We start from the raw sequence: 16049 nt of genomic DNA on the forward strand, positions 1-16049 counted from the left end.
CAAATTGAATATGTTTGAGCGCAATCACTTATGGCTCGCTCCTTTGCGCGAATTCGTACGGCGAATCTGTTCGCAAAGTGCGCAAACAAAATTATTGCAAGCAAAAGCAAACCACGCGCACGTCAGACGCATGCGCAGACTGCATCACTTGTCAAATGCATGTTATATTATTTGCATCTTATATTAATTTAATTTTTGGCACATCTCAGCTGCTTTTCGGCATTAACAATGTAGACATTACATTTTCCTTATTCATAATTATGAATTTATTATATTCTAATATTGCCTTAGCCTATAAGTGAATAGAAATGTTTGGCAAATGACAGTCCTCAATTGTTTTTAATGTCAAACTAAGCTTCAAATATTTTCAAGGGCAAACAATGATAAGCGGTTTTTTGTAATTTTTTCTATTTATTTCTACAATTTAACTATATTTCTATGAATCAAAACATTCTAAAAAATTTCCCGAACAAACTTCAGGAAGATTCATGAAAATCCGAATTATAGTTTAGGAGGAAATATGAAACTTACATTGTTACAGAAGAATTTTATATATAAGATATATAAAGCGAGAGGTTTTTGTTCAGATGGTGAAATAATATGATAAAGTTGTTCTTGGGCATCCATCCAGTAATTAAACACAGTTTTATTGAATGAAAATGTTTTTATTATGAAAACATACGTTTCGGGTCTTTATTTGACCCATCTTCAGTGCTACATTAAAATATTTCAGGGTTACAATTTACAATAAACAATATAAAAAATACAGAAAAATATAAATAAAAACATGTAAAAAAGCATAAATTTAATTAACTTAATGAATTTGTTTTATAACAAATATATATTGTGAAAGTATATAAAGGTGAAAATACAAAAATACACCTAAACAAGTGTAAAAAACCCACCATAGAAATAAATTGAAAAAAAACACAAAAACACACGAAAATTACACGAAAAGATTCACAATTTTCCTCTTTATGTTTTTTATTAATATATATATATATATATATATATATATATATATATATATATATATATTGTTCTGTAATAACACGATCATACGTGCTTTTGATCAAAATATGAATTCATTGTTCAATGTTGATCGAAGTCCAAGATCTTTACATGAACGCGGAAGACGCCATTCCTAGAATTGACACGTACAATGTATAATATATAGAGTCAGAATTATTTGTATTAACCAGTGATGTCTTAGACAAGAGTTTAGCAGTGATGGCTTAGGCAAAAGTCTAGCCATAATTTCTGGGAGTATGTCTTAGCACGAATCTATGCTAGTTTGTGAAGTGAAGTTATTAAAGATTAAATAAAGTTATAGTCGAAATTAGATTCAGTGTTTGTATTCTACTTTGCGTAAAGACATCTTTCAGCCTATACCAATATAAAGTGCTCACGGTTCTGAGGAGACTCATACCAGTGTTGTTATTTTCTATTATAAACTCTAAGCTCTGCCCACAACACCAGAACAAGGTTGGACTGATCTAGCACCCCTTGGAGAGTGGATCAATCTACATTTGGAACCCAACCCAATCCAATCAACCCTACAACAACAACTCATAACATTTTATGGTGTCAAGCGGTGGTTTTACCTCGTGGTGAAGTGCAGTGTTGAATGTGCTGTGAGTGTCGAGCAAGAAGCTGAGTAGCAGAAATTTTGCATCCGGCGCTGCAGCAACAGCTGAAAACCAGCAGGATCAGGACTGGCACGAAGTATCAGAGGCATTAAAGGTGGCGGCATACCAAATAACACCGTGAGAAAGGCGACTCTACGCAGAGGGACAAGGACATACTCTCCCCAAATCGATGCAGACTTCTCGATTAAGGCTCACTCCCCAAGTAAGAAAAACCAATCCTTCTTTTGGCAAAACTACACATCCAGACCAGAACATCATAGTTCTCAATTTTTTTTTTTAAGATTTTGTTTGTCAATTAAAATATAAATAATAATATTTTGTCAAATTGAATATCTTTTAAGTATTAGGATTTTTGGTTGTACTTGGGTAACATTTTTGTAACAACGGGCAGTTCGATTATTGTTCACACACCACTATAATTTTGTTGACTTCACGTATGTAACCATCAAGGTTAAGTTCAAGTAAATATTGTTAACTAAGCATTTTTTTAACAAAAACAATTACGAGCATTGCCAGGTCCGAATTTCATAACAGAAATATTTCAAAGTAAAATAATTGTAAAGATTAGTAACAAAGTCAAGTAATAATATAAAAGACTCAGAAAGTAATATTGAAAAGTTAGTGACTCTAGTTAATGACTTTGAGTATCCTATCAAGAGTAAATTTACATCTGTTGATCTTTTCATTACGTCGCGATTTTTAATGTGGCTTTAAATGCCAGTATAAAGGCGAAATGCCTAAAGGATTTAGTGTAGCCATTGTGCCACTTTTCAGGCGATAGTGCCAATCCTTCATTTCAGATAGCCTAATATTAAATTGTTCAAAAGAAACAATAGGTATCTGACAAATAAATAATTAATAAGGGTAGGAAAAACCCGAATGGAGACTCGTAAGGTTAGTGAAAACCGCGAGATCTTAAATATATTTGACGTAATTTTGATGACTTATAAGACTCATGAATCCGCGGGAACGAGTCAATAAAATCTTTCAAATAAATTTATTTCGTTATTTTCATTTTAGGACCAAAACACGCTCGTTGATTTTATCGATTAAATCTTGCATGAGAATAATTTCCAAATGTTGAATTTAATTTAAATGTTGAATTTAGAAATAATTTTAAATATATTACATAAGAATGAAATTTTAATCTTGAATATTGCATTAAAAAGAACTTTGAAGTTTGGTGTGAAAATAATTGAACTTGAAAACGCAAATTTCAATAATAATTAAACTTAATCAACTGCCCATACCACAAAATGTTACAGAAATGAAGGGAATAAATTTAAATTAATGTCAATAATAGCAATGTAACTATCCCCATAGAACAGAATTATAAATTGAAAAAAAATAGGAAAACAGAAAAAGTCCATGTTTGAATTATTGATACTAAATGATTTCATTTTAAATTCAATTCAATTCGTTGGTGCTATATTGAACGAAAAATATTTCCTAAATTTTCTCTACAAATATAATAAATTTTATTTTGAAAATTAGTAAGCGATTGAGTAAATTTGTTTTCTATTATTTGCGTAAATAGCATAACAAGCTCTATCATATTTCTATTTTGAAATTTGAGTAAAGAAATATCACGTAACATTCGGATTCAAACCTTGACAAGGCACGCAATACACATTTGCTTATGATGTCTTAACTTTGTTAATTTATGAATCTTGATGTATTTTACAAAATTTTATTTTACTATTATTTAATTTTTTAAGTATTAATTGGCGACATATTTTATTCAATTAAAATTTCATTAATTTAATATTTTAATTTTGATTTTGAATAATTTTATTGTAATCTATTTATTTCATTTGACATATTAATGTTTTTATAGTTGCATTTTTATTTTTTTTGATAATAACTAATTATGAATTTCGAGTGTTCAAAGCTTTAATTATTTATTCACCTATAACAAAAGTAATTTTGATGAGTAGTATCAATAATTCAAATGGAAACAAAATATAGAAAAAATATATATAATAATATATTTGTATCAATTATTCTGAAATTGAATGGCCACTCATTTTTTATTAATATTGACATTCTAAACATGATAATTTCAATTTAATATTTTTATATTGTATATTTAGAATGTTCAAAATAAAAATTTGAAAATAAAAGTTAAAATCAAGAGGGCCTACAGAAATGTATTAATGTAGAAGTATGTGACAACACAAAATTATTAGATTACAAGACGAATTATCACTATCTTCTATCTCTATCTAGATGTAATGCATCAGAATGGCAACAAGTGTGCAAGCTATTTTTTAAAATTTTCGAAGATTGATGCAGGATTCTCATATAGTTAGGATTCAGTTAGAAATAATCGCGCGATTTTTAAACATCCTATTAAAAATATTGAACTGAATCTGACAGAGTATTTTGATCATATTTTAAATTCGAATCAAATAAATAAATTAGCATACAAAATTCAACAATTTATGATAATATTAAATTTGTGAAAAAAAGAGAACTTGCACCTTGTTAATATTCTTATGCAAATAAACCAATTAATGATAGTGATAATGGATCAAATAATTAATTTTATCACAGAAATTTTTAGAAGTTTTATTGATATATATAAATCAATTAGGTCACAACTTCGTTTGTCTACTAATCATTTTAAAGCAGTCACACAAGTTATGCAACTATGCGAATTCATATGGCATTAGGTTGCATACTGTATCCAATAAGAATTTCCGAACAATGTAACTAATTATTGTTTATAATATTTTGCTGTATTATCAAAATCCTACTTTTGAAATTAAACAAGCTGTTGAAACTAAATCAAAATAATTTTAATGAACTATTAAAAATCACAATATGCAGCAAAGTATTACAACAATATTAGATTTTTTTTATGTTAATTTTTTTTATTCATATTATCATCAGAATTGTTATCTAATTACTATATTGCAGACATACTACAAAATTTTATACTTTTACTTTTTCATATTTTGCAAATTTTCAAATTTTTCTCTCTTTTGCTATAATCAATTGTACCATAGATTACTATTTTTCATTTATCGAGGACGATAAATTGCTTTAGAGGGGAGGAATCCCAAATAAATTGTAATTTCTTTGTTTTTTTTTTTCTTTCAATTGTTAGAGGACTAACAATATTCTTTAGGGGTGGCGTGTTCTGTAATAACACGATCATACGTGCTTTTGATCAAAATATGAATTCATTGTTCAATGTTGATCGAAGTCCAAGATCTTTACATGAACGCGGAAGACGCCATTCCTAGAATTGACACGTACAATGTATAATATATAGAGTCAGAATTATTTGTATTAACCAGTGATGTCTTAGACAAGAGTTTAGCAGTGATGGCTTAGGCAAAAGTCTAGCCATAATTTCTGGGAGTATGTCTTAGCACGAATCTATGCTAGTTTGTGAAGTGAAGTTATTAAAGATTAAATAAAGTTATAGTCGAAATTAGATTCAGTGTTTGTATTCTACTTTGCGTAAAGACATCTTTCAGCCTATACCAATATAAAGTGCTCACGGTTCTGAGGAGACTCATACCAGTGTTGTTATTTTCTATTATAAACTCTAAGCTCTGCCCACGACACCAGAACAAGGTTGGACTGATCTAGCACCCCTTGGAGAGTGGATCAATCTACATTTGGAACCCAACCCAATCCAATCAACCCTACAACAACAACTCATAACATTTCATTATATATATATATATATATATATATATATATATATATATATATATATATATATATATATATGATAAAAATTGTTTCTTGGGCATCCATCCAATAATTAAAAAAACAGTTTTAATGCAAAATGTTTTAATTAAGAGAACATACGTTTCGGGTCCAGATTTGACCCATCTTCAGTGCATACAAATAAATTTTAAAAAAATAACACAAAGAACAACACAAAATTGCAACGAAAAAAATAAGTATGAAATAAAAAATTGAAAAAACATCAAGTTATGAAAATTTTTGAAAATTGTAAAAATTAAAATAAATAATATGTTTTATTATAAAAAAGCTTATTCCAAAAGCACATCTTGTTAGTTTGGAGACAGAGTTACGTGTTGACACTTGAAATAAAAGTTACAATTCTACCAACAAACGTAAATCTTTAAAGACTTTAAAATAATCTTTAAAGTTTTTCAAGTTAACAATAACTTATTAGCTTAAATCAGGTTTGATTGGGAATTTTGTATGTTCTAGAAGCTTTAAAATACGTTTAATATAATATGGCAAATTTCTTTTAAAGCCTTTTCCAGGGTTTTAATTGAATTGAATATTTAATTGTAGCCGTTCTTTGAAAAACTGAAAGACCGATTTAATATCATATCCAAATAAATTTACTGTATTAGACTATTAGAAAGCTACTGCATTCAAGAGTAGCCTCGGCAACGTATTTTCGAGTAATTGCAATTCATATTAATTTAATAACTTATGATGTATGTTCGTTTTATTAATATGCAGGTTATATAATGGTTATATTCCAAAAGCTTAATCGGATCAAAACTATCGTGTTTACAGGAATGTCCCTAGATCTCTGCATACATGCATACAGAACAGCGCCCTAGTGAATCCGTGCCCTATACGGGGTTTGCCTGTATTTTTATTCAATTTATATAACAGAAATAATTGATCATAGATGAAAAGGTTACGTGTCAACACGTAACTCTGTCTCCAAACTAACAAGATGTGCTTTTGGAATAAGCTTTTTTATAATAAAACATATTATTTATTTTAATTTTTACAATTTTCAAAAATTTGTATAACTTGATGTTTTTTCAATTTTTTATTTCATACTTATTTTTTTCGTTGCAATTTTGTGTTGTTCTTTGTGTTATTTTTTTAAAATTTATTTGTATGCACTGAAGATGGGTCAAATCTGGACCCGAAACGTATGTTCTCTTAATTAAAACATTTTGCATTAAAACTGTTTTTTTAATTATTGGATGGATGCCCAAGAAACAATTTTTATCATATTATTTCACCATCTGAAGAAAAACCTCTCGCTTTATATACGAGTATATATATATATATATATATATATATATATATATATATATTTTGTATGATTCTGAATTTGATGTTGACATATGTATTAACAAAGTCTAATAATCGGGCATAACATCAATAAAAAACATGAATTTCTTTCAAAAATTTATTTTAAATCCATACGTTTCGGCTATAATCCTAGCCTTCATTCAGTGGAAACTAAAAATAAAATTAAAAACTAAAACAATTGAATTGGAGTGAAAAGAAAAAAATAAAATAGTAATTAGTACTTACAATTAGTTGATCTTAGTGTTAGATTGGAAAATTTAATAATCCATGGTATTAGGATATGGTAATGCACTACACTATGTATTATAAACATTAACTTGAAATTACACAATATTTTCACAAAATACTGATTTGAAAAAATCACAAATGAATAGTGTGTTATTCGTAGACTGGTTGAAGATGTAATGGAGACTTGGTAAAAATATTTTTTAAAAAATGACTTTCTCCATTACATCTTCAACCAGTCTACGAATAACACACTATTCATTTGTGATTTTTTCAAATCAGTATTTTGTGAAAATATTGTGTAATTTCAAGTTAATGTTTATAATACATAGTGTAGTGCATTACCATATCCTAATACCATGGATTATTAAATTTTCCAATCTAACACTAAGATCAACTAATTGTAAGTACTAATTACTATTTTATTTTTTTCTTTTCACTCCAATTCAATTGTTTTAGTTTTTAATTTTATTTTTAGTTTCCACTGAATGAAGGCTAGGATTATAGCCGAAACGTATGGATTTAAAATAAATTTTTGAAAGAAATTCATGTTTTTTATTGATGTTATGCCCGATTATTAGACTTTGTTAATATATATATATATATATATATATATATATATATATATATATATTGTATGATTCTGAATTTGATGTTGACATATGTATTAACAAAGTCTAATAATCGGGCATAACATCAATAAAAAACATGAATTTCTTTCAAAAATTTATTTTAAATCCATACGTTTCGGCTATAATCCTAGCCTTCATTCAGTGGAAAAATTAGTAGATCTTAGTGTTAAATTAGAAAATTTTAATAATCCATGGTATTAGGATATGGTAATGCACTACACTATGTATTATAAACATTAACTTGAAATTACACAATATTTTCACAAAATACTGATTTGAAAAAATCACAAATGGATAGTGTGTTATTCGTAGACTGGTTGAAGATGTAAAATTTTACATACGCAGCACTGAAACAATACAAAGAACATTTGTTCTATGATTATATTGTAATATTTGAATGCATCGGTTTATACCGCGTTTCTATGTGAGTCCACTTAAAGATTATATATTATTATCTGCTAAATGTATGAATAAATATGAAGGTAAATGTACACTACTCCGGGATAGTACATTATTACGGGTATTTTTCATTTTGATCGCAAAATAAGAAAACGGTCAATAAATAATAATTTTATTCAATAGCACATCAATTATAATTTGAATCCTAACAAAATAGCATGAATTTCGAATTTAAATATTAGTTTTTAAAGCCGTAAAAAACTTTTGGAAGACCTCGGTCGTGACCCGATCGCCATTTCGTACTCGCTTGTTAGCGAGTTAGGTTATGTGACGGTTCCATTGCTTAAGGTTTTTATTCGATTCCGATGAGCTTAATCGATTCAAATTTGTTAAATTTTTGATCAGTAATAATAAGAGATTAGTTTTACAGTTAAATCGAGCATATATTTGTCAAGAAATTGTCAATTTCATGACTCCCGTAATTAGGTTCACACAACTGAAACAGTGAACGTAATTCCGTGAGTATCCCGCAATTACGAGAAGTAGACTTGAAATATTTTTGTCTTTTATGTTTAACTGTGCTTAAATTCTGCGGTGTTTATGGTGTTAATAAGGTTGTTAATGACTACAGAATACTGTAACGTAATTACGGTATATGTTTTTTTTTTTTTTAATTTTTAACCCTAGTAATTGGGTTTGAAGCGACTACTCTTTCGTAAGATAGTAGACGATTTTTTCACTTATTTGCATTATTCTAATATACCCAGAATATCGTAGTAATGAGAGAATCATTTGTTTCTACCTTTTCATCTATGATCAATTATTTCTGTTATATAAATTGAATAAAAATACAGGCAAACCCCGTATAGGGCACGGATTCACTAGGGCGCTGTTCTGTATGCATGTATGCAGAGATCTAGGGACATTCCTGTAAACACGATAGTTTTGATCCGATTAAGCTTTTGGAATATAACCATTATATAACCTGCATATTAATAAAACGAACATACATCATAAGTTATTAAATTAATATGAATTGCAATTACTCGAAAATACGTTGCCTAGGCTACTCTTGAATGCAGTAGCTTTCTAATAGTCTAATACAGTTTATTAAATATTATTAAAATTATATTCAATATCAGTAAATTTATTTGGGTATGATTTTAAATCGGTCTTTCAGTTTTTCAAAGAACGGCTACAATTAAATATTCAATTCAATTAAAACCCTGGAAAAGGCTTTAAAAGAAATTTGCCATATTATATTAAATGTATTTTAAAGCTTCTAGAACATACAAAATTCCTAATCAAACCTGATTTAAGCTAATAAGTTATTGTTAACTTGAAAAACTTTAAAGATTATTTTAAAGTCTTTAAAGATTTACGTTCGTTGGTAGAATTGTAACTTTTATTTCAAGTTTATTTTTTTATTTTGAGTTTAAATTTTATATTAATTTTAAGTTTATATTTTTGTTTAATTGCCGTTAAAAATTGTTCCTTCATTGTTTCATTTATTTGATTTACCGAAACAGTATTGATAATGTTTATTATACTGCTATTACTATAATAATACCAGATTTTATTTTATTTTAGAAGTTTTTCAACTTTTTATATTCTTATGACTTTTATAAAACTAAATAAATGTTTAAAATCATATCAAAGTATTATTTTATAATTAACCATATTTTTTATAACCAATTCAACTATATTTATCAAGGCAATACGATGTATGCTTCGAGCGCTATCACGGAATAGTATGCAACGACTCCCGGCATTATGTTCACGAACCGAATTTTATCACGGAATTAGGGACAAACGCGTGGTTCAACAAAATGCCGATTATTTCTGTAAATGAAATTTTACGCCGTAAAATTTGATTCTATGATAATGTTATAAGTCTAATTTATAGAATACTTTCCTACTTTTTTTACAAAACATCTTTAAAATCAAACGAATTTTATCACGGAATTAGGGACAAACGCGTGGCTCAACAAAATGCCGATTATTTCTATAAATGAAATTCTGCGCCATAAAATTTTGTTCTTTAATAATGTTATATGTCTAATTTATAGAATAGAACAGTTTTAACTCGTTAACTTTCCTACTTTTTTACAAATCATCGTTAAAATCAAACGTTCCTTAACACCCGTAATATGGTACATTTACCTTATATAACTGTATGTTGCCAATTTTGAATTGATGGAAAGTTATTGGTGGAAAGTTTAGAAAGCAATATATATTTGTGAGATTCTTAAAATTTATTTTTATTAAATATTAATAGTATTGTTTATGAAATTAAATATGTTTGACTGAATTTCAATTTAATAAATATATGTTTCATAGTCAGGGGCAGTAGCGATAATTAAAATATAAAATTAGTTGGATCTGGCTTTAAACAAATTAACACAGGAAATGAAACAATATTTAAAATATATATTATTACTGCTAAGAAATATAGTATGAAATAAAATATCAATGAGTAACAGTTATAGCAAAGTGGTCCACATGGAGCCCCAGGGGTCCATGGCAACTTTCAAGGGGTCCACGGCGGCAAAAACAAAATTTGGGGGTCCACGAAATGAAAATGGGGGTCCACAGCAGTGGATTACAATACACCATGTTAACACTATGCCGTCCGGCGACACCACAGTGGTGTCGGGCGCGAACTAGCGCTCAACAGCCGGCGACACCACAGTGGTGTCATGAGCACAATATCGTCCTTTGGCCAGTGGCAGAAATCTTTCCATCCTGTTGGTGTTTTAATTTAGATAACAAAATATTACACCCGTCAACTTTAGTAAGACCTAAAAATTTGTAATTTTTCGATAATATCCAGAATGGGCGGGGACAAGCAAAGTGATAACAAATTAGCACTACCGGCGCCAAGCGAATAAATTTTTACAAGACGTGCGGACGGCAAAGTGTTAAGATCTATTTATATACGTTAAACGATAATATAATATATAGATTTACAATAAATCCTTTAATATAGTTGGCAATATTTAGAACTGATTCAAAAAGTGAAGAAAAACATTACATATTTATATAAAGTGTGTAAGTTGTAGCATGTAGGCATTCGAGTTGTGGTTAAACTATACGCTGGCTATTGAAAAACTTAATTTTGGTAAGATTTTTGCCCTTAGAATTTATAAATACCAAATGTAGAGGTTCAAATGGCAATTTAAAGAAGTGTGTTATAGATACCACTTATTTGGATTCGATAAGCAAAATGTTATTTGAATTTTAGTCCCTTCAGCAACGAATTTGGACTCAAGTGTTTTGAACTAAACTTTTAGACATTTAAATTACACAGGTAATTTTGTGCTTACCTGGACGGTAAATTACAGATATAGTTTATTTCTAGGTTGGTTATTGAAGAAAGTTGCTTATTTGAAATGTTTATTGATAAATGTTATAGGTTTGGTAGTGCTACCGTCAGTTGCTCCACGTGGATTAATGTTGTAACTGGTTGCATGGCATCGTGCCTTAAGGCAAATTGCTGAAACTTCCCGTACCGTGAATTACATTTTTTTGAAAACATTAAAAAAGAGATTTCTGAGAATTTTAAAATTTCTGAAAAAATTGACTTTTTTGAAAAATTTGATTTTTTTTTTATATTTCGAAATTTTTTTATATGTTATGCTTAATTTTTCTGAACATTTTGAACTTTTTTTGAAAGCAATCGTGCTGCGTAGCTGTTTTAGAGAAAAAATATAGAAGCGCGTAAGCACCGCATCGCAGTCTAACGGATCAACATTGATACGGAACCAATAGAAATGCCAACAAGATTCATACTTATTATTAAAATCTCTATAAAATAACTGATAATTTGATATGCATTTGTCGAATGATCATTTTTGATTGCCAAGTGGCATTTTTTTTACTTTTTTAACTCGATCTCTGAAACCGCTAGACCTGCCTTCGCAAAAATTATTATACTATATATAAAAATGTTCATTTTCGATTTTTTTGCGATTACTATAACCTACGGGGAGTTAAAAATCAAATTTGCTTAATTTAAAAAAGTCTAAGTTAGTAAAGCGTATTTTCAAAAATAACATATGATCAATTTGATGATGTATTAAAAATAATTTTAAAGCCGCTATTTATTACTTCAGTTTTGAAGCTAAACTCATTAATATATTTATCTCAGCGAAGTCCATTTTAAATTCATTTTGTTGCTCGATATATTAAGTTGAGCATAGGACGATCTGTTAATAGTTTCACAGATAACATATATATGTTACGTAGTAAAAAGATACTATTTAAAAATACAATAAAAAACAGTTTGTTCATAAATATTACAATTGCGGACTTTTACTATGAAATTGATTACTGGATTATATGTTACAATCACCTTTTATCATGCTTTTATATTATATCTTATATTTTTTATTCATATGTTTTTTCGCATTTGAGACTTCTATAAAAGTTTGTTCAATTTTCTTCATAATTAACTTGAAAAAAATACTATTGGCTTGTTTGTTTTTTTTTTTTTTTAATTTTATGAAATTAAATTCGCCTTTGGAATTTTGTATTCAGCAATTTTCTCATTCATAACGTTTTACGAGGGATAAAAATCACATTGATTCACATAATTATAATTATAATTTGATAAGTAGTTGTAATTTAATTTTAATTAAGAAAAATGAAATTTTAATTAAGAAAATTTTAATTAAGATTTAAACCTATGCTTTTCAAAAATCCGGGACAAATATTGATTTTGAAAAAAAAACGGATCAAAAGATGAAACCCGGAACTGTCCCGGATATGCCATAATATAGGGGGTCCATGACAAAACGAAGAATATCGCAAGTGGTCCAAGGCACAAACAAGTTTGGGAACCTATGGTATATACATTATAAAAAATATACTATTAATAAGAATTTAAAGCATAAATATTTGTCAATTCGCTGGGCATGCCACATAACAACATCATTCAGAAATGAATTATCGGGTTTTACTTCGTAAATAAAAAAATAATGAATTAATCAAAAGTGCGGTAATTATATATCAATATCTTGAAACTGTAAATGTGCTAATTGATATAAATAGAATCAGTTTCAGATTAGGTTGGTTCTTGCAAAGACTATTATTATTATCCAGGAACATTTATATGTGACGTGCTTTGCAGTGGATAAACTATTCATGTTTATTGTTAGCTGCCCCTTTCACTTACATATGAATTTGCAATCAATTAGTTATTTTCATACTAGATATATTTTTTATGGCAAAACAACGTATATTTTTATGGCAAACTGTATATATATATATATATATATATATATATGTGTAGCGGCCTGTCAACACACGTCGCATCTCAACTTGACAGATGTACATTATTTTGGGCTCATCATAATGTCAGCGCAAAAACAAAAGTTCAAGCGTCAGTTCGGATCTCTCTATTGTCTCCCGAGTCTAATTGCCAAAATTATAATTCTTGAAACCTTTTCTTTTTAATTGTAAATACTCAAATACTAATTAAATTTTATAAATGATCAATATGATTGCACATAGTGTTGTCAATATTTAATCATAAAAATGAAATACATCAAGTTTCAACCAAATATTTCTACAATATGGACCACTGCTTTCCATATTTTAGTGACCCCGACGTGATCAAATAACACGCATGAAGTGAGAAGGAAGTAAAACATATAAAAAAAGTGAGCAAGAATATTCTAGTCCCTACATATTTCTCATTAAAAAAGGTAAGAAGATCAAGACACATTTAGAAGTAACAAAAAATAAATTGAAGTCTCATGAATTATTAAGAAAAGAATTTGTAAAAATATAAATAATTAATATAAGTGGCTCATAACTGCCATAACTCGAAGAACATTCTAATCATACACTTGAGACTCCGACCACGCACATCGAGATCAACAACAACTCGTGCTCAACAAATCACTTATTATCCTGGTAAATAAGTCGATTATAAGCACAACGGCAGCGGATCGGAAGCACCAACAAACAATTAGGCAACCGCCATATACACTAGGCCACGGCCACGTAAGCAAACAGTGGACTAAAAAAACATGGCAACCGCCATACGAAACGGCCACAAGCAAGCAAACAATGCACCAAGCAAACATGGCAACCGCCAGCAAAAACGGCCACGGCCACAAACAAACAAAAATTAATCACACAATTAAAATAGAAAAAATTAAATTAAAAAACAAAAAATCTCAACAAAAATTACAAGAAAATTCAAGATGGCAGTCAGAGATGCAAAACAATCTTTTCATTGGGGCGGAGTAATCTGTTGCGACCTGTCAACACACGTCGCATTTCAACTTGACAGATGTACATTATTTTGGGCTTACAAGTGTCAGTTCGGATCTCTCTTCTGTTTCTCCCGAGTCTAATTGCCAAAATTATAATTCTTGAAACCTTTTCTTTTTAATTGTAAATACGCAAATACTAACTGCATTTTATAAATGATCAATATGATTACACATAGTGTTGTCAATATTTAATCATAAAATAAAATACATCAAATATCAACCAACTTATTTTAACAAATATGGCGGAATGAATTATGTTTTATGACAGATGTCAGTTGAATGACGCCAATTTGATGACAAAACTACACAGCATACTTTGGGCTACGCTGATGCGAATCTGGCATCTAGTAAGCTATAGTAGATGATTGTTTTGGTACGATCGAAAAATTATGTCTCGCGGTTTTAATGATCGATAAATTGTCGGGATCAAAATTGATATTAAAATGTATATAATATCAGTTCCTTTATAAATTGAGTTACCAATAAACTCACATTATCAACGAGTCTACATCAATTAATTGCAGTTTCATTTCAAGATATAATTAATTAGTAATAAATGGCTCACTTCGGCCATATAATATATATATATATATATATATATATATACGTTTCGGAACTAGGTACGTTCCATCATCAGGTTTATTCTGTCAAATACAATGTTTTTTAAAAATATTGATTAACATTAATTAATGATGGTCAATACAGATTAATTAGAAAAAAATTTTTTTTTTATAAAGGAATGGATTATGTACCGGGGTAAAGAGTAATAAGAATTAACTAAAAAAGGTTTTATATAAAATTGAGAAGCAAAAATTATTTACCTGTAATAATTTATATATCCATATCATTAATATTTTTTTGTTAAAAACACTCCATTTTTTTGGAAGATATTTGTAGATGTTACGACTACACAAGACTTAAACACACTGATATGGAGTTCTGTCTGCCAGATGTAAAGGACAACGTACGGAATTCCTGGCAAAAATGATTTTTTATGGCTCTTGTATTGGTAATTTACGAAAAAAGAGGAAATATTGCTTTAGTAAATGTTGAGAAATATTATGTATATATATATATATATATATATATATATACTCGTACATGCATATGCATATGCACACCTACATACTCATACATACATATGCACATATCTATATATTAATGTATCCACAATTATATACATGAACATATATGCAAGTGCATGTATATAGTGTACACACAAAAACATACATATAAGCACATATATGGATGTACATATATTATAACATATATACATGTATATATATATATATACATATTCAAAAATTATTAGGATTAATTGTTTTTAATCAGGTTTAAAAAATTTAGATATGAGTCATGAATGATATTGTGATCTGATCTTTTATTAACACTATTTGACGAATTCAAAAAGATTAAACTGCTTTCAGAAAAAAGTCTTTTAAAAGTACAATCCTCTCTATATAAAATATTGGGTTCAAAGGTGAAATTATGTGAGTTTTCGATAGAATGCTGGACAAGAAGAGTACTTTGGAAATTTCGGCTTTTATGATGAGTGACGCTTAATTCATGTTGTCTCATTCTCTTATGAATGTATTGTGATGTTTGACCAATGTATTGTTTTTGACAATTTTTGCAAGGGATAGAATAAACTATGTTAGTATTGAATTTAGGAGGGGTGGTGGATTTAATTTTTGAAAACATTTCTTTAAAAAAATATAGATTATTTTGCCAAATTACTCAAAGAAGAAAATATTTTCATTTCAGGAACAGCTCTATATTCTTTTAAAGAAATGTTTTCAAAAATT

At 28.5% G+C, this 16049-nt stretch overlaps 1 protein-coding gene across 1 annotated transcript in view; it reads left to right on the forward strand.

Annotated features, from left to right (window-relative positions):
- LOC113370517 overlaps window positions 1-16049 on the forward strand; it is a gene marked incomplete in the record, with an annotated part of 302645 nt that overhangs the window by 60906 nt on the left and 225690 nt on the right.

The sequence above is a fragment of the Ctenocephalides felis genome, unplaced genomic scaffold, assembly GCF_003426905.1.
Source record: "Ctenocephalides felis isolate EL2017-DRISC unplaced genomic scaffold, ASM342690v1 CF-g0.4_SCAFFOLD_01492, whole genome shotgun sequence".
NCBI classification, from domain to species: Eukaryota; Metazoa; Arthropoda; class Insecta; order Siphonaptera; family Pulicidae; genus Ctenocephalides; species Ctenocephalides felis.